Genomic DNA, 22,330 nt, shown 5'->3' with positions numbered 1-22,330 from the left:
GAGGGCACACCACCAGCCTATCTCATCCACCCCACAGGGGAGGGGGGTGGGCTTCGGCATCCCACCTCCAGGTTGCTTAGAGAGCCTCAGAGTGAAAACTGTGTCCTGGCCACGTGTATTTTGACTCTGATGACAGTCCTAGGATTTGGTAGATATATAGAATTGTGTAATTGTTTATATTATTTCTTTTCTGTTATCACTGTGTATCAATAAATTTGCCTATTATTGAATGGAAAGGTTGTGGTCAGTCTGAGGATGTGCTCCTCCCTCCCCCTGGAACAAGGCATCTGGATCCTAAATCCAGAGCCAACAGTGGGCACATGCATAGGCTGAGTTGCTTTTTGCAGCCTGGCTCTCCCCTCCACTCCTCCCACAGTCGCTCTTGGGGACAGCAAGAGGAGCTGCAGGGGTGGTTGCAGGCATGGGACATCCTGCAGAAGCAGCCTCAGTAGCAGTGGGCTGCCCTGTCCCTTGGGTACAGACCAAAGGTCAGAAGGGGGCAGACAGTAGAAAAAGCAGGGCACAGCAGAGTGAAGTCCTGCCTTCACCTCTAGTGGCACCAGCTAGATCGGTGATTCTCAGCTTCTTTAGCCTCAAGACTTCTTTCCATATCTTTTCCGAATTTAGATTTATCTCAGGGGTTTTCAGCTGGGGTGCAACAAAATTCATGTAAGTTCTGAAGGGGTGCCTTGAGACTAAGAAGGTTGGCAACCACTGAAATAAAGACTAATTCTTTGCTTAAAGAAAGATGTATTTGGTATACTTTGTTTAACAGTACATATCAGTGCTGGTATGGTTCTCTTGTATAAGAGTGAAGAAGTTTTAATCCAGAAAAAAAATGTGCCCCAGGTATCAAAATTTTGACAATACTAATGTACATTAGTAAATACATCAAAAATCTCTTTTACCAGGGGGTGGTTTATAACATGAAAGCTTGATCCAGCTCTTTGACAATAGGTGAAATTCACCCACTGAGTTAACAGGCTCCCCTCCATCACAAGAACCATCTGGTATACCAATGGGAAAGGCCCTGTGACATTATCTTGGGTCTTCCTAGTGTCTGTCTGCCTCATACATTTCAAAATTTCCTAGTTGCTCTTCTGCAACAGTTCATTTTGCTGTTGTCAAAACGCAACTCTTGAGTCAGATAAATGTGCTTCAGTTGAGTATTAAACGACTTTGACTTAATTCAGGGCCTCCGTGGTATCTCTAATGGAGATGGTAGAGAAACAGTTGCTTGTAATTAAAATTGAACTATTATTCTGTATATTTAAGTTCTGACTTGTTTTGGCTTGATAACAAAGTGACAACTATTATGCGGTCTGTGAATATTTAAGGGGTAGTAAAAGCACATGGAGGTAGTGCTTATTTGGATTCTCATGAGCAATACAGGCAACCCCTGCTTAATGCTGTTTTGTTTGGCGCTATTTCGCTATTATGCTCATTTTAAATTGATACCTGATTTCACTTAGTGCTCAGCGAGTATTGTTATAATGCTTGCGGTCATCATCTTTGTTCATTAAAAACAAATGCAGCCGCCATCTTTCCAGTTTTGCTTAACACCGAATACCTTCGGTTTCGCTTAATGCTTGTTTTGCTTAATGCTCGTATTTTCAGGAGCCAAACCAGGCACTAAGCAGGGGTTGCCTGTATGCTTATGTATACTCCTGGTCCCTGGTTGCATGAGTCCTGTTTCTGTGCCAGGGCACATGCAGCTAGGCATCAGGGAGCTTCCCAGTCTCCAGATGCGCGCACACACTGCTTCTGCCAGTGTAGCTGGGCATTGGGGAGCACCCTGATTGCATGCACTGTGCTGTGCTGTACTTTGCCCAGCTGGATGCACGCAGGCTGGGGTTTGGGGAACCTCCCTATTCACAGCTCCCTTTGCATGCGTGCAGCCATTGGCACACCGTGGTAGGCATGCAGTGAAATTGGAGGATTTTTATTCCAGGTCCCAACTACTGTGCATCATGTCATGCCCTTGAATATCTGGCATGGCAGGACACAGGTGGGATTTGTGATAAATCTCCACGGATCTAACAGCACCATTAAATTAACATCTGCCGGGGGCCACAGTGGTCAGTCAAGCTCTTTTGGTTTGTCATTTGGATTTGGGCATATGGATGGAAGAGCTATCATAAGAATCCTGTGGAGTACCAGAAGGAAAAATGGATGACTTGCTACTGAAACCCTAGGGTCCTGTTGGTCTGTGTGGACATTTGTTAACTGCTTAGACTCCCTTCTCAGTATTTAGTTTCTGATTTGTACTACAGATTGCTGACCTAACCTTCAATGTTGGGTTTAAGTTTTCCTAAGGGTAGACTAGCTGTTGTAGTTTATATGAAATATATAGCACATTTAATCTTTAGTGAACTATTTGTTTTGGTAATTTCCTTCAGCAGTGCATGCCTTCTTCAACAATAAATTTCACAGGTCAGTTATAAACAGCATTGAAAAAAATCTTCCCATTTTAAACTTGTTTTCTCTCAAGTCAGTCTGCTGTTCTTTTATTACAGCAGAGGGCTCATATGAACATTAAATCAATTCTTAGTATGCCTTCATTCATTTTTAATGTTTTAACCTGTTGTATCCTTTAAATACTTCCAAGTACAATAACCTTTTTGACATAAACAGCCCATACTTCTCTTAATTTTCACTACAAATCAGTTTGAGTTAAAGTTCTGCCACATGTTTATCTAGTTCTTTATTGGTTCAGTATAGCAGCAAGACCTCTTTTGCAACAGCGATCATTTATGTAATTTCTTAAGAACTAGGGATTAATACTACAATGTTTCTTGTTCACATTATTTCATTTTCTTTAAAGAAAAATAGAAGGTGATCATCCAACCTCCTCTTGAATTTGCCCAAGGTAGGGGCAAGGACCACTTCCCTGGGAAGTTGGTTCCAGATTTTGGCCACCCTAACTGTAAAATATTGCCTTCTGATCTCTAACCTAAACCTGTTCTTCATCAGCTTATTACCATTGTTCCTTGTCACCCCAGATGGTGCTGGAGAGAAAAGGACTCTACCTATTTGCTGTTGATCTTCCTGGATGAGTTTGTAGGCAGCCACCAGGTCCCCACTCAGCCTCCTCTTGCTGAGGCTGAACAGGTTCAGGTCCTTCAGTCTCTCCTCATAGGGCCTGTCCTGCTGCCCTCTCACCAAGCGGGTGGCCTTCCTCTGAACTCTCTCCAGGCTGGCCACATCCCTTTTGAAGTGCGGCGGCCAGTACTGGACACAGTACTCCAACTGCGGCCTGACCAGTGCCGCATAGAGGGGGAATATCACCTCTCTGGTCTGGCTTGAGATACACCTTTGGATGCATAACTAGGTATGGCTGGCCTTGCTGGCTGCGGTCTGGCATTAGCGGCTCATGTTCATCTTGGAGTCAGTAATGACTCCGAGATCCCTTTCCGCCTCTGTGCTTTCAAGAAGGGAACTCCCCAGCCTGTATGTATGCTATGGATTCCTTCTCCCAAGGTGCAGCACCCTGCATTTGTCTACACTGAACCCCATCCTATTCTCATCTGCCCACTTTTTTGTAGTCTGTCTAAATCTAGTTGCAGCCTCTCTCTCCCTTCAAGTGTGTCCACCTCGCTCCACATCTTAGTGTCATCAGCAAACTTGGACAGCGTGCTTTCCACCCCCTCGTCCAAGTCGCTGATGAAGATGTTAAACAGTGCAGGCCCGAGGACCGAGCCCTGGGGTACCCCGCTGCTCACATCTCGCCAGGTTGAGTACAACCTGTCCACCACTACTCTCTGGGTGCGCCCCATCAGGCAATTTTTTACCCATCCAACTGTGCAGGCATCAATGCCACAGTCGCTTAATGTATTGATGAGGATGGGGTGAGAGACAGTGTCAAAGGCCTTCTTAAAGTCTAGAAAGACTACGTCCACGGCGACACCATCATCCAAGGATTTAGTTACTTGGTCGTAAAAGGCAGTCAGGTTGGTCAGGCAGGACCTGCCTTTGATGAACCCATGCTGAATTGCCCCTGAGCATGATCTCCCCTGCAGGCCCCCCACAGATGTGCTCCTGGTAAATATATAGCAGATGACTCATGGTAAAAAAAAAAAAACAGACCATATGGAAATTTTGTTTACAATTTTTTTAAAGGGAGCACACACTTTTTTTCTCAGGATTGGAGCTCCATATTTTGTAAGCACTATATATTTTATTTTTTCACACTTTTTTTTGTCTGTGGAGCAGAAGAATAATACTTAAATTCAGAATAAAGTCCTAATTAATGCATAAAATGGGTTATTCGTAACAAAATACTCCCCATTACTAATAATATTCATTTTTGTGCCCTGTGTTTCTGACTTTTACTAGTTATTTTAAATTAAAAAAGCAACTTTAGAATCATAGAAAATTAGGGTTGGAAGGGACCTCAGGAGATCTAGTCCAACCCTCTGCTCAAAGCAGGACCATCCCCAACTACATTATCCCACTCAAGGCCCTGTCCAGCCAGGTCTTAAAAACCTCCAAGGATGGAGTTTCCACCACCTCTCTGGATAACCTGATGCTTGACTGCCTTTCTAGTGAGAGAATGTTTTCCTACTATCTAACTTAAACTTCCCTTGCTGCAACTCAAGACCATTGTTCCTTGTTCTGTCATCTGCCACCAGTGAGAACAGTCTAGCTCCATCCTCTTTTGAACCTCCCTTCAGGTAGCTGACGACTTTTACTAAGCCCCTCTCTGTCTTCTCTTCTCCACACTAAATAAGCCCGGTTCCCTCAGCTTCTCCTAAGAAGTCATGTTCTGCACACCCCGCCCAACCCTTTTTATTGCCTTCTTCTGGATTCTCTCCGATTTGTCTCCAACTCTCTTCAATTTGTCTACTTTGAAAGACAAATGAAATAATGTTCATTCTTTAAGTAATGCTTTCTGAAGAACAGGTTCTCCATCCCTTGTTCATCTTGCTTGCTTGCGAACATTTAAATGTTCTTTTCCTGATGTAGTTTATATAGTAAGTAGGGGACATGGAGACTATATACGAGTGTGTGCCAATGAAAGTATTTGCATACTTGGAACACTTTTTAAACAAAATTAAAGCTAGGATATGAGCAAAAGGGTGCAGTGGCAAAGCCCAAAGTTGGTATTAACAAATTGCAAAGCTATTTTCTTGAATTCTAACTTGAATTCTAATATTATAAAAGCCTAAGTCTGTCTGTCTTCGCACTCAGATTGGCTGACGGAAACAGCCAGAGTGCTCCAAGCATGGGGGAGTGCCCCATGATTCCGAAGCTGTGTCAAGGACTGGACAGCAGCGCTGGCCTTAGCTCCCCCACCTCGCTCCCTGTGGCAGGGAGAGGGGAGTGGGCCCAGACCCCAAGCAGCAGAAGAGGGGCAAACTGAGGCGCTCTGGGTTAGAATGCAAGGGGGTTGTGGGGAAAGGGGCTTGACAGTGGGCGTCTATTACAGACCGCCTCACCAAGGGGATGATGAGCTGGACCTGGAATTTTCAGGTCAGCTCACGGAGGCTGTAAGGACAAGGGATGTGGTTGTCATGGGTGACCTTAGCTACCCAGACATCTGCTGGGAGGATCAGTCAGCCAGGTCTGAATGCTCACGTAGGTTTTTATCCTTCATACAGGACCTCCACCTAACCCAGGAGATACACAATGCCATCAGATGAAATGCCTTGATGGACTTGGTCCTTGCCAAGGCTATGACCTAGTGAGGGATCTGCAGGTGCTTGACTACCTAGGTGTTAGTGACCATCGTCTGCTGGAATTTACTATCTGGTGCAGGATGGTGAAAGCAAGCAGTAAGGCAAAAGTCCTTGACTTCAGGAGGGCCAACTTCAATGAGCTAAGGAGATTAGTAAGAGAGACATTGGGGACTCGGAGCCTCAGTGAGATGGGAGTCCAGGACGGGTGGTTGTTCCTTAAAGAGGTGATCCTCCAAGCTCAGAGGGAGTCAGTCCCAACACGAACCAAAGCGGGCAAGAGTGCTAAAAAGCCTCCTTGGCTCAGTAAAGACATCCTGGAGGGCCCGAGGGCAAAAAAGGTGGCATATAATCAGTGGAAGCAAGGGGCTATCACCAAGGAGGATTACACCTACATTGCTTGTGATTGCAGGGAGGCGGTTAGGAAGGCCAAGGCAGAGACGGAATTAGGGTTAGCAACCATAATTAAGGTAACAAAAAATCCTTTTTCAAATACATAGGGAATAAGAAGAAGGCACCAAGTAACGTGGGTCCCCTGCAGGCCAGGCTTGGCAATCTGGTGACTGCAGCAAAGGAAAAAGAGCTGGTCTCTTCAATGAGTTGTTTGCCTCCATATTTCTAAGCAGGGACCGGGACAACTGCCCCGCTAGGATTATGGAGAGGCTCAGGGGACACGACGCCATGCCTAGGATCAGGGACGATCTAGTTAGGGAACTTTTAGAGGGGCTGGATGTGTATAAATCAGCAGGTCCAGATGCTCTTCATCCAGGTGTAACTGAGGTCATAGCAGGGCCCCTGGCATAGCTGTATGAGCGCTCATGGTGCTCTGGCCAGGTCCCAGAGGACTGGAAAAGGGCCAGTGTGGTCCCCACTTACAAGAAGGGGGGAAAGGAGGACCCAGGTAACTATAGGCCAGTCAGTCTCACCTTGGTCCTCAGTAAGACCTTTGAGAAAATTATCAATGAGCACATCTGTGGGGGTCCAGCATGGGAGGTAATGCCCAGGAGCAACCAACACAGGCTCATTGCGGGCAGATCCTGCCTGACTAACCTTGTTTCCTTTTACAACCAGGTCACAAAGTCCTTGGATGCGGGCGTTGAGGTGGATATCGTCTACCTGGACTTCAAGAAGGCCTTTGACACTGTTTCTCACCCCATTCTCATAACAAAAAAACAACTAGGTGACTGTGGCATTGATGCCTGCACAGTCAGATAGGTGGCAAATTGGCTCGATGGTTGTACCCAGAGAGTGGTGGTGGACAGGTCGTATTCAACCTGGAGGGATGTGGGCAGTGGAGTTCCCCAGGGCTTGGTCCTCGGGCCTGTGGTATTCAACATCTTTATCAGCGACTTGGAGGTGGGAATGGAAAACACTTTGTCCAAATTCACTGATGACACAAAGATGTGGGGAGAAGTGGGCACACTGGAGGGGAGGGACAGAATCCAGCTAGATCTAGACAGGTTACAGAGGTGGGTGGATGAGAATAGGACGGAATTCAATGCAGACAAGTGCAAGGTGCTGCATCTAGGGAGCAGGAACCTGCAACATACCTATAGGCTGGGGAGCACACTACTCAACATCACAGTGGCTGAAAGGGATCTTGGCGTCGTTGTTGACTCCAGGATGGACATGCGCCACCAATGTGAGGAAGCGGTCAATAAGGCTAACTGCACCTTGTTGTGTATCTACAGATGTATCACAAGCAGGTCCAGGGAGGTGATCCTTCCCCTCTGTGGCGCTAGTCAGGCCACAGTTGGAGTACTGCATCCAGTTCTGGGTGCTGCACTTCAGGAGGGATGTGGCTAACCTTGAGAGGGTCCAGAGGAGGGCCACTTGCATGGTCAGGGGGCAGCAGGCCAGGCCCTATGAAGATAGATTAAAGGGCCTGAATCTGTTCAGCCTCCACGAGAGAAGACTGAGAGGGGATCTGGTGGCTGTCTATAAACTCACCGGGGGGACCAGCGGAAAATAGGTGCGGCTCTGTTCCCCTGGGCGCCATCTGGGATAACAAGGAATAACGGCCACAAATTGATTGAGAGCAGGTTCGGGCTTGGTATCAGGAGGCTGTTACTTTATGGTCAGGGCTTCCAGGCTCTGGAATGGGCTCCCAAGGGAGGTGGTGCTCTCCCCTACCTTGGGAGTCATTAAGAGGAGGTTGGATAGATATCTGGCTAGGGTATTATGATCCCAGCACTCTTTCCTACCCAGGGCAGGGGGTCGGACTTGATGATCTGTTCAGGTCCCTTCCGACCCTAGAAACTATGAGGTAAAGGGGGAGAAGGCCCAGATGAGATGGGCACAGGGCTCCATCCCTGCCTGCTCCCCCCTGTCATTCTTGATGGGCAATTGGCTAGTCTTTTAATATAACTCAGGTAATATGTTAATTAAAAAATGTGTTCATTTTTTATGCTCTGTTTTTGTAGTGCTTCACAGTGTATCCAGTTACAGAATACAAAGCTACTTAGTATGCTATTGGATAGAATAAAAATAACTTGAGTGCTCACTGCCAAAATGACAGTGTTTTCAAGAAACAAGTGTTTTCCAGTTTGGTATAGAAACACCCTCTTGCAGTGTGAGAAGTTCATAAACCATTTATAACCCAGGGGTTATAAAAACATAATCTGAATGTTTTTTAAACTAGCAGGGTTTGTTTGTTTTTTTTTTTACATTGAGAGGTTTTTGTTTTTTGTGTTTTTTACAGGCTGTAAGAACAGGAATGTGTTTAGATCCATGTTAAAACTTTGCAGCATTTCATTTTATTTATACTTTTTGTAAAAGCTCCATCTAGTGGGCTTTATAAAAATTCATTAAAAAAAAATCATTTTCTTCCCACCATTAATACCAGTGCTAAACTGTTTGCTTCTCATGCTCCTGAAGCAGCAATCACAATAATTATTTGGGTGTTCTAATGGTTATTCTACCAGAAAACCACATTTTCTAAGTGGTGATGCATCTGTCATTCTCTTGTTGGAAGGAAGGGAATGAAAGTGGAGTTGAATGACCTTGCCTATCTATAAAGAAAGTGTCTATAGAACCTGGGTAGTCTCAACATATCTTGAAAGTGGTGTGACCTGATTTCAGCTTAGTCTTTGGCAGAAGCCAGTCCCTTGACAAAGCACTATCCCTTGCATGGAGGAGGTGATTACTTCCTCTGTGATACAAAGTATTATGGATGAAAGCTGTACACTTGACAGGGTCCCAGACTTTGGATGCTGAGGAATGCTATATTAAATTGAGCTTGAAATTTGAAAGGTTACAGCTATTTGAGCTCAAGTTAGTGTATCCTTGGTAACACCCAGGCTGCAAATGCTAGGTGTTCTTGTAAAGTTAATCTAGCAGTAATGGGGTATACATGGCAGTGGCTAGTGCTCACTTTCTGAAAGGAAGAATGAGAGGAATAATCTCTTGGCCACTATATTTTGGGGGAAAACAAAATCCTTGTCCATTTCACTTATCTGGAAATCAAGAACAAAGGCAAAACCATCCAAGAGTTTATACATTTTTGATCATGATAAGGATGAGAAATGGAGGAGTTGTATACCTTCTTTTGAGTATACCTTATACCTCTGGCCATGGGGTCCTTTTTCCTGGCACAAAAAGAGTGTACAGCCATTCAAGGGCTTTCTTGTGGAAGAGAACCGGCTTTTCAAGAAGTTAAATTGGTTACCTGTGAGGAAAAACTCCCTCCTGCTGATCTAACTTGAACAGCTGTTTGCTTCTCTTAGGTATGAAAGACACCCAGTATCCCATAGTCTTCTGCTCTCCATCCCTCCTTCTAGTGGAAAGGGAGGACAGGAGGGAGAGTACTAGCTCCCTGAAAACTCACCCAGGTACAAGCTATCAGGGAGTGCTGTGGAGACCTGCATGGGAATTTTTTTCCCCTTTCCCACCAGTTGGCTCATCAGTGGGAGGTAGAGGCATTTGTCTGAGGCAGAGACCCCCTCTCATCCCTCTTGGTTGCCACTGGGGCAATTAGCCCCATGCGACTCTCTGATTGACCTAGAGGAGTGCTCTGGGTAGCAGGCAGCTGTGTCATGTTGGAAGAATGGTCCTGCTTCCACCAGGCGCCTCGATTTCCACCCAGAGAAGTGCAAGGAGTGGGGGCTATTTTCCTGCTGGGGCAGGCAGGAGCGTTCCTGCCTAGGAGAATGGCCAGTTGATTGGCAGGATGGGGGGCATTCTTTAGGGCAGTGGTTCTCAACCTATTTGCTATAGTGGGCCACATTTGCAGCTCTCAATGTGTTATGTGGCCTGCACCCACACAACTTACTTCCTATGTATCCATTCAAAAATGTTTTGTATCTGTTATCTAACAGTAATGCAGTACAAATCAATATTCTGTAATACCTCTCATTTCTACATTGTCAATTGTCTTTATTTTTTTTTTAACAGGATATCACATGGGCCACAGCAGTGTGGTACTTGGTTCTCATGCAGGCCTCGTGTTAAGAATCACTGCACTAGGACCTGAAATACTCATGGGCCTGTCTCTGGCAGCTGCTGCTTTTCAGGGGCTGACAATTGCCAAATGACAATCTGTCCCCTTTGCAAGCAAGCTGTCAATTAATGGCCCTAAAAGCAGGGGTTAGCCCAGAGGGCAGCCCTTTAATTCCTCCTGGCTGGAGATCTCACCTGTGTAGCTCCCCAGCTAGGGGCTGGGTTGCATGTATGTTCCAGTTCCCAGGCTGTTTTTTCTAGTGGTAAGAACCAGTAGAAATGAACGCCTGGCTGGGGCCTTTTGACAGCTCTCCAGAGGGTTCCTGTTTACCAGGCATTAATCTCTACTTTGCCCATGTTGGTCCCAAGACTGTAGTTCTTTATATTGCTTATTTAAAATGTTGGTAAATCAAAGGAGTGGCTCTGTACTTGACACACAGAATTAGGACTGAGGGTCTGATGACATCTTAGTCCATATTATATTTATTATTCTTTTAGTGTCTTCACATTTTGGAGTACTATTAACTATTCATTGAACTCTAATGTCCATCATTACCTGCAGCACAGGAGGTCAGATATTCTGGTTTATATGCACATGAGGGCAGAGTTTCTTTTGGTTTTGGGGAAAAAGTTTCTCTAGACCTCATGAAGAATTCAGAATTGCCATCATGGATACACACTATACTGAGGAGAATAACGATAAAAGAACTATTGAAAAGAAGAAACTATACCCCTGGCTCAAACTCCTTTGAATTCTGACAAATTCTAATTATTTTAGTTTTCTACTTCTTCCAGTTTCTGGGATGAGATAGTAGAGCCATCTGGCTTTCCCAGGTCTCCCTGACCTTGGCCTATTTGAGTTCAGACCTGGATTTATTTGGAGACTGCACTGATTGTGTTAGGTGAAGTAGTCTTTTGATGGTTGATCCTTTTTGAACTTCTATTGGTCTGAATGATGTAGGCATGTGTTTGCGTCTTAGCAGTTCTAAAAAAAGATTTACATTTCTAGCCTGCCTTTTGTTTAACAAACACAAGGACCACTGCAAGAGGTATTAAGAAAAATATGGGCTTCAATATTCTTGGAATAAAGAACTTATAACCTTTAGCTTCCTGCATCTTAATTATTTTTTCAGTGCACTTAAAACTGTCTTATCTGATCCAGCTATCTCTTGTGATACTTGTAGCTGAACTGTTTGAACTGGTACCTCCTCAGTAGGATATAAATGAGTGGTTGATGGAGTTGGTATTGTAAGAGCTTGATCCTTTATTTGGAACTTGCTTCAAGATTTGGTCAAGCTAGAGTCAAAGTCTGAGGGAGAGGCCAGCAGCATCCATTTTTTTTCTTCCAAACTCCTGAGAAGGGAATGGGGTAAGAAGGACATGTGTATCGTGCATTGAGAATGGTATTAGCTGTTTTATTTAATAATCAAGGAATAATGGGTTGAAGATTCATAGAAGTAGGGTCGGAATTGACCTTGTAGATCATCAAGTCCCACCCCCCTGCCCTGAGCAGGAGAGAAAACTGGGCTCAAATGACCCCAGCCAGGTAGACATCAAGCCTCCTCTTAAAGACCTCCAGGGTAGGAGCCATCACCAGTTCCCTTGGAAGTTGGTCCAGATCCTAGCTGCCCTGACTGTGAAGTAGTGCCTTTGGATGTCTAGTCTAAACCTACTCTCTAACAATTTGTGGCTGTTATTCCTTGTTAACCCAGGGGGTGCTAGGGGGAACAGGGTCTCTCCCAAACAAGGTAAGGAACAATGGGCCCCATGGGACTCGGAGCGGGGGGGCAGCAAAGGCACCAGTCGCAGGGCTCAAGTGCCCATATACTAATGCTAGGAGCATGGGGAACAAGCAGGATGAACTAGCGCTCCTGCTTGCACTAAACACCTATGACTAAGTAGGGCTAACAGAGACCTGGTGGGATTCATCCCATGACTAGGCGGTACATATTGAGGGCTATAGATTGTATAGAAAGGACAGGTCGGGGAAGAAAGGGGGGGGGGGGTTGCACTTTATGTCAGTGAGCAACATACATCAACCCTCATCAAGACAGAAACCGAGGTTGAGGAAGTAGAAGGATTGTGGGTTAGGCTACATGGGGGGGCAAGGAGAAAGGGATTTGGTGGTAGGGGTCTGCTACAGACCCCCACACCAAGGGGAAGAAATAGATGCGGGGCTCCTGAGGCAACTCTCTGAGACCATAAAAGCTAAAGAGGCGGTAGTCATGGGGGACCTAAACTACCCAGACATCTGCTGGGAGACGCAGACAGCAAGGTCCCATCGCTCACGCAGGTTTCTAACCTGTGTACAGGACCTCCACCTGACACAGGAGGTGCATGGTCCCACTAGGTGGAATGCCATACTGGATCTGGTATTGGCAATGGGAGATGACATGATAGGGGACCTCCAGATCGGTAGCCATTTGGGAGACAGCGATCACCTTATAATAGAGTTCAACATAAGACGGCGAGTGGGTAAGGTAACTAGTAGGGTGAAAGTGCTAGACTTTAGGAAAGCTGGTCTCGATGCACTCAGGCGATTAGTCAAGGAAGCACTGCAGAGTAGGAGTTTTGATGGGAGCCCAAGAAAGGTGGCTGTGCCTAAAGGAAACGATCCTTCAGGCACAAAGCAAGACGATCCCCGAGCGAGGCAAAAGAGGGAAAGGGGCCAGGAGGCTTCCATGGCTGACCAGAGAAATCCAGAGCAGCCTAAGGGCCAAAAGGGGAGCACATAAAAAGTGGAAACAGGGTGAGATCACCAAAGATGAATATACCTCCTCTGCTCGTGCTTGTAGGGAGGCAGTTAGGCGGGCCAAAGCTACCATGGAGCTGAGGATGGCAACCCAAGTAAAGGACAACAAGAAATTGTTTTTTAGATATATTGGGAGTAAAAGGAAGGCCCAGGGAGGAATAGGACCACTGCTAAATGGGCAGAAACAATTGGTGACAGATAGGGGGGACAAGGCTGAACTCCTCAACGAGTTCTTTGCCTCAGTGTTCCTAAGTGAGGGGCACGACAAGTCTCTCACTGGGGTTGTAGAGAGGCAGCAGCAAGGCGCCAGACTTCCATACGTGGATCCTGAGGTGGTGCAGAGTAGTCACTTGGAAGAACTGGATGCCTTTAAGTCGGCAGGCCCGGATGGGCTCCATCCGAGGGTGCTGAAGGCACTGGCCGACATCATTGCAGAGCCACTGGCGGGAATATTCGAACGCTCGTGGCGCACGGGCCAAGTCCCAGAAGCCTGGAAAAGGGCTAACGTGGTCCCCATTTTCAAAAAGGGGAGGAAGGAGGACCCGGGCAACTATAGACCTGTCAGTCTCACCTCCATCCTTGGTAAAGTCTTTGAAAAAATTATCAAGGCTCACATTTGTGAGAGCCCGGCAGGGCAAATTATGCTGAGGGGAAACCAGCATGGGTTTGTGGCGGGCAGATCGTGCCTGACCAACCTAGTCTCTTTCTATGACCAGGTTACGAAACGCCTGGACACAGGAGGAGGGGTGGATGTCGTATACTTAGACTTCAGGAAGGCCTTCGATACGGTATCCCACCCCATACTGGTGAACAAGCTAAGAGGCTGTGATGTGGATGACTGCACAGTCCGGTGGGTGGCGAATTGGCTAGAGGGTCGCACCCAAAGAGTCGTGGTAGATGGGTCGGTCTCGACCTGGAAGGGTGTGGGCAGTGGGGTCCCGCAGGGTTCGGTCCTTGGACCGATACTCTTTAATGTCTTCATCAGCGACTTGGACGAGGGAGTGAAATGTACTCTGTCCAAGTTTGCAGATGACACAAAGCTATGGGGAGAAGTGGACACGCCGGAGGGCAGGGAACAGCTGCAGGCAGACCTGGATAGGTTGGACAAGTGGGCAGAAAACAACAGGATGCAGTTCAACAAGGAGAAATGCAAAGTGCTGCACCTAGGGAGGAAAAATGTCTAGCACACCTACAGCCTAGGGAATGACCTGCTGGGTGGCAGAGGTGGAAAGGGATCTTGGAGTCCTAGTGGACTCCAAGATGAACATGAGCCGGCAGTGTGACGAAGCCATCAGAAAAGCCAATGGCACTTTATCGTGCATCAGCAGATGCATGATGAATAGGTCCAGGGAGGTGATACTTCCCCTCTATAGGGCGTTGGTCAGACCGCAGTTGGAGTACTGCGTGCAATTCTGGGCGCCACACTTCAAGAAGGATGCGGATAACCTGGAGAGGGTACAGAGAAGGGCAACTCGTATGGTCAAGGGCTTGCACACCAAGCCCTACGAGGAGAGACTAGAGAAACTGGACCTTTTCAGCCTCCGCAAGAGAAGGTTGAGAGGCAACCTTGTGGCTGCCTATAAGTTCATCACGGGGGCACAGAAGGGAATTGGTGAGGATTTATTCACCAAGGCGTCCCCGGGAGTTACAAGAAACAATGGCCACAAGCTAGCAGAGAGCAGATTTAGACTGGACATTAGGAAGAACTTCTTCACAGTTCGAGTGGCCAAGGTCTGGAACGGGCTCCCAAGGGAGGTGGTGCTCTCCCCTACCCTGGGGGTCTTCAAGAGGAGGTTAGACGAGTATCTAGCTGGGGTCATCTAGACCCAGCACTCTTTCCTGCTTATGCAGGGGGTCGGACTTGATGATCTATTGAGGTCCCTTCTGACCCTAACATCTATGAATCTATGAAACCCTGCTGGTCCCCCCTGGTGAGTTTATAGATGGCTACCAGGTACCCCCTCAGCCTTCTCTTGCGAAGGCTGAACAGGTTAAGATCCCGTAGCCTTTTTTTGTAGGGTCTGCCCTGCTGTCCCCAGATCATGTGGGTGGCCCTCCTCTGGACCCTCTCAATGCTGTCCATATCCCTCCTGAAGTGCAGCACCCAGAACTGAACACAGTACTCTAGCTGCGGCCTGACCAGTGTCGCACAGAGGGGGAGGATCACCTACTTGGCCCTGCTTGAGATGTATCTGTGGATGCACGACAAGGTACGGTTAGCCCTACTGACTGTGACCTCGCATTGTCGGCCAATGTTCATCTTGGAGTCACTAATGACTCCAAGATCTCTTTCTGTCACCATGCTCTCGAGAAGGGAGTTTCCCAGCTTGTAAGTGTGCTGCTGGTTCCTACTGCCCAAGTGCAGCACCCTGCACTTGTCAGTATTGAAACTCATCCTATTTTTGTTAGCCCACCCCGTAACCTGTCCAGGTCCTGCTGTAATCTGTCCTTCCCTACTAGCGTGCCCACCTCACCCCAAATCTTGGTAGCATCAGCAAATTTAAACAAGCTGCTTTTTACCCCGTCATCCAAGTCACTAAGAAAGAAATTGAACAGTGTGGGCCCAAGGACCGAGCCCTAGGGGATTCCACTGCCCACTTCCCTCCAGGTTGAAAAAGACCCGTCCACCACTACCCTCTGAGTATGACCCTTCAGCCATCTGACTGTGTAGGCATCAATGCCAGTCACCTAGTTTTTTGATGAGAATGGGTGGGAGACGGTATCAAAGGCCTTGCTGAAGTCCAGAAAGACTACGTCCACCGCAACACCTGCGTCCAGTTCTTTTGTGACCTGATCGTAAAAGGCAATCAGGTTGGTCTGACAGGACCTGCCCCTAATGAAACCGGGCTGGTTGCCCTTGAGCATCATCCCTGCTGCTTGCCCATTACAGATGTGCTCCTTGATGATCTTCTCAAAGACTTTCCCCAGGACTGAAGTAAGACTAATGGGCCTATAGTTGCTCGGGTCCTCCCTCTTCCCTTTTTTGAAGATGGGGACCACGTTGGCTTTCTTCCAGTCATCTGGCACCTGGCCAGAGCACCACAAGTGCTCGTAAAGCCATGCCAGGGGCCCCTCGATAACCCCTGCCAATTCCCTAAACACCCTGCGGTGAAGAGCATCTGGACCTGCTGATTTGAACATGTCCAGCCCCTCCAGAAGCTCTCTAACCTGGTCTTCCCTCCCTGACCGTAGGCCTGGCGGCGTTTCTTCTGAGTCCGTCTGGAATCTTCGTCAGGGAGTCCTGGTCCCTGCACAAGAAAATGGAGGCGAAGAATTTGTTAAAGAGGTCTGCTTTCTCCTCTGGTGCAACCACCAGATTGCCAAGCATATCCTGCAGAGACCCCACATTACCCGGTGCCTTCTTCATTCTCCCTATATATTTAAAAAAGGACTTTTTATTATCTTTGGTCCTTGATGCTAGCCCTAGCTCTGTATCTGCCTTAACTTTTCTAACAGCCCCCCTACAGACCCGAGCGGTGGAGGTATGCTCCTCTTTAGTGACAGCCCCTCCCTTCCACCTGTATTTTGGCAATCAGGCATTCGCAAACGCCCTTGGTGAGCCAGGGGGGCTTTTGGGCACTCACCCCCCTTGCTTCTTGTTGGGATTGTCACCCCTTGGGTGCTGAGTATAGTCTCCTTAAGAATTCTGTTAATTTTAAAATGAATCATAGATGCATAAGAAAAAAATTCTGGCAGTTAGACTACTTGGACTGCTGCTACATTCAGCCAGGCTTTTAAAAAGTCATATTAAAATACATGACTCCTAAGTGGACTCCTAAGTATCTCCTGGCAGATGAAGCACTGCTTTGCATACTCTTGGCATGTCAAAACAACAAAAAGGATCTGAGGCCAAAGTCCATTTTAAATATCTATTTGATGTTTTGGCTTGCAGATAACACCCAACTTTGGTCTACATTTTAGCTAATTTGCTTGTCTGAATTGGATTGCTTTTCTACATGCAATCTCCAGTCCAATGCTATGATAGTTATTTATCCTCGGTGCAGCTGAGTATATCATTTTAACACTTAATACCAATGGCCTTATTGCTTCCAACCAAATCCTTTTTTGCAGCTAACTAGAGAATCAGTCTGAAGCAGCTGGTCAGTGTGCATAAGAAATAAGAGTGTAATTCTAAGATATCATACTATATTTAAGCCCAGGTTGATCGTTATGTTTTGTGACTGAAACAGTCCAGTTATAGCTCATTAGAACTTTAAAAAATGAAGGGGGTTGAATTCTTTCATACCTGTGAAAAGTGGCTCCGGGCAAGGGAATATGAGGTTTTTCTTACAGAGTTTCTGTCACTCTTTTGTAATGGGGAACTAGTTTTGTCCTCTTCTGCCCCCTGCACCTTAAAAATAAATAAATAAATAAATAAATAAATGCAGACTTAGTTGCAGTCCAGGATAAGCCTAGGACAGTCTTCAGTGAGAAGAATTCCAAACCAGCTTTGAAAACTTGTGAGCCCTCTGACCCCTTGTTCTCATCTTCTTATAGTGTACTGAATGTGGGTGCTTTGGTGCAAGTGGAGAATTAAAAATGTTAATCTGAGGAAAAAGGTAATGTAGTCTGTAGGGTGCCTAAGGAAATGGTGTGTGCACTTTTTTGGTCACACAATCCCCTTATGCCCTTAATCACAAATCTGTAGGGTGCTGTCTGTCAGGACTAGAGGAAGAGAAATTGTCATAGAGGGTGTCTTGTTTTTTTGTGGGCGGGGGGGGGGGGTTAATTCCTTGTTTTCTGTCATGGAGGATATTAGTTCCTCCATGTGCAGATTCTAGTCATGATGATTAGATGATAAAATATGTGTATATTCTTCACTCCCTCTGTTTTTAAACCCAGAGCTGCTGGCGACTCTCTTCTGTAATGTGCAGTCTGGAATAAAAGGTATTGCATGCATGGCCTCAGGATATAATTTGAGTTAATTGGGTTTTGCTTTATAAGACTAGCAGTCCACTCAGAGTCTAAGTGATGGACTTAAAAAAATACTATTGGCCTAATACAAGCTATTGGAACAAAGAGGTGGAAGAGTAAATCTTATATAAATTTGCTATTTTATGCTGTTCTTTACAAAGTATAAATTGTAGATCTTTATATAATCAGATTTAATTTTGCTCTGTAAAAATATGTTAACAGTACTAATATTGTCACTTAAAATGGCCTCTGTCACATTGTATCAAGCCAGGCTGCGAGTAGGTAATCCCTGAAGCATCTATGCTTCTCGCTCAAACGGTGATTTTTCTTTAGAAAGTGCTTAACCTATTTTGTGTTGTGGCATCTTCCCCCCATAGTAAAATAGTTTGATTTGAATTTAGCATACCTAAAAAGATGGCTGAGAGGCTCACAGATTATCTTGACTTGTTGTTCAAGTGCTTTAATCTCATATTTGAGAAAGTTCATGTTCTAGTATTTCTTGCAGAGTCCTAATAGGTTTTTCCCAGCGATGGCAAAATACTCTCCAGGTGTCTGCTTATCTGAAGACATTTGTATTTTGAGATCTCCATATCTAGTATTCTCTAACAGTTTCTCAGTAAAGCTGGAGAGAGAGATGTGCTGGGGGGGAAGGAGAGAGGGAGGTGGGGGAGAGGAAAAGCTGTGAACAGAGACACTGTTCCTTGGTTGCCTGAAATCATAGGAAATTAGGATTGGAAAGAACCCCAGGAGGTCATCTTGTCCAATCGCCTGCTCAAAGCAGGACCACTGACAACTAGATCATCCCAGCCAAGGCTTTATCTGGCTGAGTCTTAAAAACCTCTAAGGTTAAAGATTCCACAAACTCTGTGTAGCCTCTTCCAACGTTTAACAATCCTTCTAGTGACGAGTTTTTCCGAATATCTAATCTAAACTTCTGTCATCTGCCGCCATTGTGAGCAGTGTAACTCGGGTGGGCATTTATTTGGGCTAAGGGCCACATGGGGGGTTCTGCTGAGCTGTTATGGGCCAGGTCAGCACCCAGTCTCTCTTCTCCCCACTGGTGCAACAACGCAGCAAAACTTCCTAAGTGGCTCTACTCTGCTCTGTTCTCGGCTGGGCAGCTGGGATGGGGCAGTGGGTGGGTGGGGAGTGGCATCTGGGAGTGGGATGGGCAGGCAGGGCTAGAGCCGGGGGGCAGAGCTTTAATCTACTGCCTGCACGCCCCTGTGATGGGTGCTGGTTCTGTGGGCAGGGGCATGCGGGGAGTAAATTGCAGCTATGCCCTGGGCCCTAGCCTTGCACTGTCTCCACCCTGTGATCCTGGGGTTTCCTGCCTGCAGAACCTGCACCCGTCGTCGCAGGGCTGTGCAGGCAGTGAATTCCAGCTCTGCCCCAGCTCCTGGCCCTGGCCCCATGCTGTCACCTCCCTGTGATTCCAGCCTCGCCTGTCCATCCCCAGTCCTGAACACTGTCTGCAGACCCATCCCATCTGCTCAGCCATGCGTCCTGCCTGCTCAAGTCCTGCCCCTGGCAACGGGTGCAGGGTAGAAATAAGCCCAGTTCCCTCAGCCACTCCTCATAAATCATGTTCCTCAGCCCTCTAACCATTTTCATTGCCCTCCACTGGTCTCCCTCCAGTTTGTCCACACTCTTTCTGTAGTGGGGGGTCCAAAAACTGGATACACTACTCCAGATGTGGCCTCATCAGTGCTGAATAGAGGGACATAATCACTTCCTTCAATCTGCTGGCAACACTCTTGCCTACTACCTCCTACGACCCTCCTCAAGTGAATTAACAAATAAACAAATGTTTTAGTTACTCATCTTGTAGCTATTACTTTACCAAGTTTTTTTTTTGCAGCTTTCTTTCTTAATAGACTGTTGAGAGAATGTTTACTGTATTTTCTCAGTAAAAAATTCTTAAAAGCATATGCTGTGGGTGAGAGGCATTTTAGGTACCTCTCTCTAAATAAGCATACAGACATCACTATGCCCTCTGCAAGAGACTGAAATATTTTCGTACCAGTTCTTGGATTGTTGGTGGGTAGTATTCATGCTGGAAGGATCCAAACAGCAAGGATCTCCACAGATAATACACCAACTTGAGACAACTTGGCTTACTTGGAAGAAAGACTTCTATCTCTATGAATACATATCTCAAATTACCATTTTTCATTCCATCCAGGAAGAGCACACACCAACTGCTGAAACTTCCTTAGCCTGACGAAGGGTTTTTGAACTCAAAAGCTTGCTTAATAATAATTTTCCAACTATTTGGGTTGGTCTAATGAAATATATCAGATTCACCCAAGAAACCTTGTCTGCCTAGGTCCTTAGACCAACACGGCTACAAACTACACCCCTGTCTCAAATTACCAGGTACTTTTGTGATATGGTAGCTTCACTTGCGATTTATCAGACTTCATAGAGAAATTTCTGCAAGAACACTGGGAGGAGCTGTAGTCCATTATCTAGTAGCATGGACACTTCTACAGGCTGTTGGTTGCTTGTGCTGCAGTAGGATGCTCAGTAGCCTTTGTATACTTGTGGAAAAAAGGAAGGGCAATTTCAGATTTTGTCACTAGTTGTAGCTTCAAACAACACCTGCTGCTCAGGATTTATTTCTTGGGGGTGGAAGTTCAGATGTTTCAGTAATAGAGCAAGAAAATATTCATGACACTTTAAGTGGATGGTAAATCTGTCATGGATGAGATTTAATTAGACCTCTACTCCATACACACACAATGTGTCTTTATATAATTAATAAAGCCCTAGAACCTGCTGGCTTGTTCTTACTGAAATACCGTATTGTGCACTTCAATTTTTCAGACGCCAGGGCCAGACACTACACATAAACCAGTTTAAGTGATCAGAAGCTGGTTTAAACCTGTAACAGAACAAATGTTCAGTGCATATAAACCAGTTTCAAAATGGCTGAAACCGGTTTGAGATAAACCTGGTTGAATGTAGTATGAGACTTAACTGATTTGGGTCAAACCAGTTTATGCAATGTCTGTCTTAGACCCTTTGCTGGTTTGAGTTAAATCAGAGACCCCCAGCATTCCTGCATGCTCTCTGAGCTGGGCGGGGCTCTCTGCTCCAGGCCAGCCAAACTGGCCCTGCCCCTCAGCTCCCCAGCCCGAGCAAGGGCAGGCAGGGGAGGTCTGATGCACATCGGGTACATGGGGATGCACGTGCACCCCCTGACCGGCCGCACTCACCGCTTAGGTGACGGGAGGGGGGGGGAGGGGCAGGCGGGAGCACTGGTGTCGCCCCTGCAAGTAGCTGCCGGGCAGTGGAGTGCCGTTGCACTCCCAGAAGCAGCCATTCTTAGAAGTGGCCGCAGCGACCGGCCATCTTGCGATTGGGGGGACTCCCCCTTTTCCCCCCCGTGGCGGGACTGGCCGCAGGGGGACTCTAACCCTCTGGTCGTGTCCCCCCACCCCGGTCGCTGACTGGTCATGCCCCCCTGAGTAAGGCGGCACCAGTTGCCCATGGTCTGGCCAAAGAGGGGTTTAATTCCCCTCCCCCCCGTGCTACCAGCAGGGGCTGGAGCCGGGTCTACCCGGCACTCCCCCCTCGCTCCCTGTTCCCTTTGCTGGAGGCTGGAGGGAGGAGGAATAACTCCTGCTGTGCCTCCTCCCTACCGCTGCAGCAGGAGGTGGCAGGGCCCTTACTGGGGGCAGCAGCCCGTGTCATACCGCGGGGGAGCGTGAGCCCTTTCCTGGTGAGGGGCTGCGCTGTGGGGCCGACAGAGGTGTAGCTGGCTGCGCGCGGCAGCGCCGAGAAGGGGCTTGCTCCAAGAAGCCATGTCGGGCTGCTTCCCCTCTCGGTTACTCACCGGTCGCTGCTCCAGCTGCTGAGTGGGGCCGGGCTCGGCCCCGCCACTGTTCTGTGCTCGGGGCAAGCCCCCTCCTGGGAGGAAGGGCCTTATTCAGCTCCTGGCGCCAGAGCCCGGCCAGGCTGCAGCTGCCTCTGTTCTGTGCTTGGGCCAGTGGCTGAATAAAGCCCCTTCCGGCCGGGAGGGAGCTGTCCCGCGCACAGAACAGTGGCGGGGCCGGGCCCGGCCCTGCCCGGCAGCTGGAGCAGCGACCAGTGGGTAACTGCGAGGGGCAGCAGCCCGTCACATCTTCTCGGACTGCGTGCCCCTTCCCGGCGGGGGCTGCTCTGCGGAGCGCTGCACGGGGCTTGCAGGGCTCTGGCCAGCATGGGACCCTGGCGCTGCTACGGCCGCAGCTCTGCCGGCTCCGCAGTGCAGCCCCTCACTGGCGGGAGTGTGTGTGTGTGTGTGTTTATTTATTGCCTTATGCTTCATTAGGAAAACTGCACGTTTTCAAAATCCCAAAAATCTAATACCTGACAAAGGGGCAATAAAACCTATGCTATGCTCAGGTTTAGAATATACTATTTAACAGGAAAAATTGATTTGTTTCATGTTTCTTTGTTACCTTTCTTTGTCACCTTTTTGTTGATGTGTTATGTATGTATTAAACTGAAACTACTTGTCACCTGATTGTCAGTTCGAATCCTAGCACCGCCCCAGAGCCAGTTA

General features: G+C 47.3%; 1 protein-coding gene and 1 long non-coding RNA gene across 6 annotated transcripts in view; one reads left to right on the top strand and one right to left on the bottom strand.

Moving 5' to 3' along the window:
• The window catches only part of LOC109286474 (uncharacterized), a 49,731-nt gene extending 27,875 nt beyond the window's left edge, over positions 1-21,856 (bottom strand). For 2 of the 3 annotated variants that reach the window (XR_002094519.2, XR_002094520.2), the window contains exons 1-3: positions 21,620-21,856; positions 17,111-17,215; positions 16,033-16,112 (exon numbers count right to left, since the gene is read on the bottom strand). This is a non-coding gene — a long non-coding RNA (uncharacterized LOC109286474). Of the gene's footprint in view, positions 1-13,962; positions 16,113-17,110; positions 17,216-21,619 lie in introns of those variants that run through there. The other variant, XR_002094517.2, reaches the window with a different exon arrangement.
• MACROD2 (mono-ADP ribosylhydrolase 2) overlaps positions 1-22,330 on the top strand; it is a 1,573,191-nt gene that overhangs the window by 29,091 nt on the left and 1,521,770 nt on the right. The gene's annotated exons all lie outside the window — the stretch shown is intronic.

This window comes from Alligator mississippiensis, chromosome 1 (genome assembly GCF_030867095.1).
Source record: "Alligator mississippiensis isolate rAllMis1 chromosome 1, rAllMis1, whole genome shotgun sequence".
Lineage (NCBI taxonomy): Eukaryota > Metazoa > Chordata > Crocodylia > Alligatoridae > Alligator > Alligator mississippiensis.
The sequence above is the reverse complement of the archived record's forward strand: the minus strand, read 5'-3'. Positions and strand labels throughout refer to the sequence as shown.